The sequence below is a fragment of the Myotis nattereri genome (assembly GCF_964212035.1).
Source record: "Myotis nattereri genome assembly, chromosome: 9".
Taxonomy (NCBI): domain Eukaryota; kingdom Metazoa; phylum Chordata; class Mammalia; order Chiroptera; family Vespertilionidae; genus Myotis; species Myotis nattereri.
This window is the reverse complement of record NC_138084.1, coordinates 15,219,431-15,225,604: the sequence shown is the minus strand read 5'-3', so window position 1 is coordinate 15,225,604 and position 6,174 is coordinate 15,219,431. Positions and strand designations below refer to the sequence as shown.

Here is a 6,174-nt window from a genome sequence, read left to right as displayed (position 1 = left end):
TATTTAACAACGATGATGAAATAATATTAAGTCTAGTCGGCATTATAAGCATAGAAAGTGTAATCTGGTGGTTAATGCAGAAAAATGTACTAAAAGGCATTTTCAAAGCCTCCTGAGCTATTGGGAGGTAAAGGCAGGGAGGAAGGTTGGGGTTGGCTGGAGAGAGGATCAAGCTCAGTTTGCAAGAACAAGGTCTCAAACTACTGCAGAACTGGCCTAACAAGACAAGTGTCTTCACCCTCCTCCATCTGACACCCACTTTCCCCAGGAACACCTGGCAGACCACCACCAGGAGGTCACCTCTGCCACACCAGCAAAACATGGAGCTCCTGGCAGAGCTGTCCCCTCCAATGCAAGCCTTGTATGGAGTGTCTGCCTGGAGAAGACTAGGCCACTTGCCTGAAGGGCTGGCTGCCGGGAGGCTGGGAGCTGGAGTTCCCATGTCCACTGTGGGTGGTAGAACTTGTAATGTAGGAATTTTGTCAAATCTGGAAAGACTATTTAAAAGATGCAAGGCAGCTTAAATATGACAGATGTCTACCACAGCTCCTACTACTGGGGGGCATGCTGCATGCGTGCTGGGCACTGTCTCATCTAATCCTCACACTGACCCCTTGCAGTGGGAACAATTACCATCCCCATTTTAAAATATATATATATTTTATTGATTTTTTACAGAGAGGAAGGGAGAGGGATAGAGTTAGAAACATCGATGAGAGAGAAACATCGATCAGCTGCCTCCTGCACACTCCCTACTGGGGATGTGCCCGCAACCAAGATACATGCCCCTGACTGGAATTGAACCTGGGACCCTTGAGTCCACAGGCCGACGCTCCATCCACTGAGCCAAACCGGTGAGGGCTACCATCCCCATTTTATGGAGTGGGAAACTAAAGCTCAGGGAGTTTATAAATAATTTGAATAAGATATCATGGCTGGTAAGTGGCAAAGCTTGGAGCAAGCCAGGACTGTCTGACTCAACACCCAATAAATATGCTCTACTGTCTCCCCAAAATGCCTCCTTTTTCAGGACTCATGTCCCATTTACTGAGAATGAGCCATAGAGTGAAGGGCCTAGAAGGGCCTTCAGAGGTCATCTATTTTAACTACTTCTCCAGTGTTACCATTTAGCCCTGCATTAGTCAGTTTTTGTGAGGTTATGCTGCAGTAACAAAGAACCCTGACAATCTCATTGACTTAAAACAAAGATTTATTTCTCATTTATGTTAAATGACCACTAAAGATTGCTATGAGTCAGATGGGGGTCTGCTCCTTCCTTATGTCTTTCTTATTCCTAGATTCAAGATGAAAAATTGGCCCCTATTTGGGATATGCTTTTCTTATGGGAGAAGGAAAAAGAATAGCCAAGCCCCATGATGATTCTCAAAGCTTCTGGTCAGCTGTGGCATCTGTCCCTTTTGCCCACATTTCTATTGGTTAAGGCAAGTCACAGAGCTGAGCTCCACATCAGTGGACAGAGAAGTGTCCTCTCATGTTAATCAATCACATGACAATGGGCAGGACTATCTAATGTCCTTACAGGGAGGGGGAGTGGATCAATGGGAACCAAAGGACATTCTACCACCAGCAGCTCTAGCACTGATAGCTACATTCCAGGTAGCAGAATTACCACCTACGCCAGTTACAAAACAACATAATGCAAGAAATCATGCTTAATACTCTCATTTGACTAGAATTCATTCCTTCATCCCACAATTATTTGTTGGGTGCCTTTGGTGTACTGGGCAATATTCTCTCACTGAGGAGACAGCTGTAAGCAAAATAGTCAAGGGCCCTGCCCTCTTGAAGCTTCTTACCTTCCAGTGAAGGACAGACAATCCTATATAATAAAAGACTAATATGCAAATTGACCCAACAACTGCAATGACCAATTGCTATGATGCACACTGACCACCAGGGGGCAGACACTCAACGCAGGAGCTGCCCCCTGGTGATCAGTACGCTCCCACAGAGGGAGCGCTGCTCAACCAGAAGCTGGGCTCACGGCTGGTGAGCACAGCAGTGGTGGCGGGAGCCTCTCCTGTCTCTATGGCAGCGCTAAAGACCCCTTGGGGGATGTCCGACTGCCGGCTTGCGGGGAGCAGGCCTAAGCTGGCAGTCAGACATCCCCTGAAGGGTCCCGGACTGCGAGAGGGCTCAGGCTGGGCTGAGAAAATCCCCCCCCCCCCCCCCCCGCCGCTCCAGTGCACGCATATTGTATACCGGGCCCCTAGTAATAATATATAACATGGTGGGTTGGGCAGTAAGTGGATAGGAAGAGTGAAGCAGAGTAAAGGGTAGGGAGTTTCTGCAAGAGGAAAGCTGTTTCATATAACAGGTTAGGGAAGCCTGAGATGACATGTGAGCAGAGACCTGAAGGAAGTGAGGGCGAGACCTTGAGGCTACCTGAGCAAAGGGCATCCCAGGCAGAGGGGTTACATGTGCAAAGGCCCTGAGGCTGAGCTAGGTTGGAACAGGCTGCACACAGGGAAAGTAATAGGAAATGTGGCCAGAGAGGTGTCACAGCCCCAATGATGGAGCATCTGACAGGCTTGGGCTTGAGTCAGAGGGAAGGATTTGAGCAGGGAAACAGGACGATCTGACTGTGTTTCAACAGGTTCCCCAGGCTGCCGCTTGAGAACAGGCCTTGGAGAGGCAAGCCTAGAGGGAGGGAGACCAGGGAGGAGGCCGCTGCACTAGTCCAAGGTGGTCCATGAGCATCCAGGGCACATCTCCCGATTGTGACCACTGCCAGCAATCACAATGAGAGGAAACTGGAAAACATCCCCAACAACTGCACTGGGGAGCCAGGACGGAAAGAGAGAGGGAAGTCGTGCCCATAAAAAGCCCAGCGGAGGTAGGCTCCCACCAGTGAGCATGAACCGGAGTCCCGGGGCTTAGGCCGCCGGTGCGATGCTGGAAACATGGAAGCAATCTGGCCCGGTGCGCTTCCCAGGAAGCGTGATGTCCATGTACATCTTCACATCGCGGTGGACGGCCTGGAGTCCAGCGGGGGGTCCCAGGGAGGGCCTGCGGGCTCCGGGCCGCTTCCCGCAGCGCCGCTCCCAACTGGTCTGTTTCTATCGGAACCAGATTTCTTCTGAAGAAAGGGTACACACGTGACTTTAACAATCTTTACCCCAATTCACTCCAAGGGACATAAAGCCTGCTCCGGTGATTCAGCAGCAGAATGGCCGGAGCACGTCCAAGCTGTGGGGGGACCCAGTGTCGCTGCACCTCAGCGGCTCTTCCCGGAGACCCACGCCCATCCTCCATGCTGCATAATGGGCCATGCGCCCCCTCCCTGGCCTCCCTCGCATTATTCATTGGAAATGCTTTCCACGAAAGAGGAAAAGCCTGTGGGGAAAGAAGGTGAGCCAAGAGACCCAGAAAACCAAATCTGTGAATAGAAACGTTTGGCGATGAAGACATGAATGGAGCTCGTTTCTGGAGCCTGTCTGCTGCCAGCATGGGGCTCGGGCATGCTCCCAGGAAGGGCCTGTCGCAGGGGGCCCTGCCTCCCCGCTGCAGCGCCCCCACCTGGCTGAAGTGGACATCTGATGAGAAGGAGCAGGCCTACAAGCTGGCCAAGAAGGGTCCGACTCCCTCACAAACTACTGCGACCCCGGGAGACCCACATGGCATCGAGCAAGGACGCCTTGTAACACGCAATGAGATCTTGAGAATTCTTACGTCCAAAGGACTTGTGCCTGATCGTCCTGAGGACCTCTACCAGTTAATTAAGAAAGCGGCCCTAGCCGGTTTGGCTCAGTGTATAGAGCGTGGCTTACAGATTGAAGGGTCCCAGGTTCGATTCTGGTCAAGGGCACTTGCGGTGGTTGCGGGCTCAAGCCCCAGTGTAGGGTGTGCAGGAGGCAGCCGATCACTGACTCTCTCTCATCATTGATGTTTCTATCTCTCTGTCTCTCTCCCTTCCTCTCTGAAAGCAATAAAAATATATTTGAGCTGAATCAATAAACATATATATGAGAGGGGAAAAAAAGCAGTTGCTGTTCGAAAGCATCTTGAGAGGAACAGAAAGGATAAGAATGCTAATTCCATTGCATTGTGATTGAGAGCCATCTTATTCACAGTTGTATTTACCAGCTGGCTCAGTATTATAAGACCAAACGAGTCCTCCCCCCTCATTGGAAATGTGAGTCCATCCACAGCCTCTGTCTTGGTTGCATAAAATGTCTACGTACTCAAGCAATAAAGTCATTGTTTAACTAGAAAAAAAAGAAAAGAAAAAATGTATGGATAAAGCTGTTCACTGCGCCACACATGTGCCTCCATCTATGGCACACACACACACACACACACACACACATATTTTTATGAATAAAAAGGTAGAGGACATTATAAATGTGCCGTTGGTTCTGGAATGCATTACCACATTTCCTGAGCATGACATGTTTGTTAAAAACCTAGAGAAATGGTTGAGTGGTGGACTGACAGCCTTCACCCGCCACACAGTCTGTGCCCAGCGGACAAACAGGCACACCAACGAGTCCATTCGGGGTTGAGTAATTAGGCAATTGGTGTTCCAGCCACTTTATGTTTAATTAATAATTGGGGACTTGGTTGGGAATTTGGGGTGGGTTAGGAATGCATTGTTTTTGCCACGTAGACACAGAAGAATGTAGTCCCCCATTATGCAAAATTCACGGTGTAACACTCGAGGCATGGATTAGATTTTTAGGCTAAGACATGCTTCTATACATAAAATTAAAGACCTGGTCATAGTGATATCTGATATTAACGAGTCCTCCCCAGGCCCTGAGACTGTGCTAAACCTTTAACATGCTGTAATTTATTTGATACTTGAAATAGGCCTGAGGTTCAATATGTTTGTTATGATTAATGCTAGTTTAGAAGTGAGGAAAAAGAAGAAAGAGGCTGAATAACTACCCCAAGGTCACAATTCCTGGCTTGGGTAGACAGACATTTGTTTTTAATATTGTCCTTATGGTGGACATATACGTTTTCATATACATGTGTATGTGTGTCCTAAATTTCACCATAAATAAAAGTCAAAGGAGGTAGAGGGAATCATTCCTAACTCATTCTAGGAGGCCGGCATTGCTGTGCTACCAAAACCAAAGACGTTGCAAGAAAGAAAAGGAAGCTACAGGCCAAGAGCCTTCGTGAACCTAGATGTAAAAATCCTTAATAAAATATTTGCAAATTAAATCCAACCATGTGTAAGAAGGATTATACAGTGTGACTACATGGGGTTTATCCTAGGTCTGTAAATCTGTTTCAACATTCAAAAGTCAATGAATGTAATCCATCACATTAATAAGCTGAAAAAAGAAAAGTCACATGATCATATCAACGGATGCAGAAAAGCAATAGACAGAAAAAGTATCCACCAGCCTGGATTCCTGAGGAAGAAGAGCCAACACTCATTCATGACAAAAACTCTCAGTAAACTAGGAATAGAGGGGAACTTCCCCAACCTCATAAAGCATATCTGCCAAACATACACTCACACACACACGTGCACGCACACGCACTCACAGGCAAACTACAGCTAACATTGTACTTAATGGTAAGAAATTGGAAACTTTCTTACTAAGGTCCAAGGCAAGGATGTCCCCTCTCACCACTCCTTTTCAACACCACATTGGAAGTCCTAGCTAATTCAGTAAGACAAGAAAAGGAAATAAAATGTATGCAGATTGATAAGGAAGAAATAAAACTGTCTTTGTTCATAGATGACGTGATCATTTATGTAGAAAATTAGGAATAATAATGAAGATACCTCCTAGTACTGTTAGGTAATGATAGATTGTAGGATACAAGATTAATATACAAAAGTCAGTTGCTTTTCTATATACCAGCAATGAACAAGTGGAATTTGAAATTAAAAACACAATACCATTTCCAATAGCATCCCCCAAAATGAAATATGTAGTTATAAATCTAAAAAACATGTATACAATCAATGAGAAAAACTACAAAACCCTGATTAATGAAGTTAAAGAAGAACTACATAAATGGATGTTGTTAATAGTGACACTGATGGTGGTGGCAGTGATAATGGTAGCAGTGAAGATGATGATGATAAGGCAATGGGTATGGTAGTGGTCGTATGAGGATGGTGATAGTAGATTGTAACAGTAATAGTGAGAATGGTGATGTGTTGTGGTGACATTGATGACAGCAGTG

General features: G+C 46.6%; 1 pseudogene across 1 annotated transcript; it reads left to right on the top strand.

Annotated features, from left to right (window-relative positions):
* The first annotated feature begins 3,469 nt into the window (after nucleotides 1-3,469).
* Nucleotides 3,470-4,192, top strand: LOC308524663 (small ribosomal subunit protein uS15-like; annotated as a pseudogene). The gene is made up of 2 exons: nucleotides 3,470-3,761; nucleotides 4,008-4,192. The product of its transcript is annotated as a small ribosomal subunit protein uS15-like (transcript).
* The last annotated feature ends 1,982 nt before the right edge of the window (nucleotides 4,193-6,174 follow it).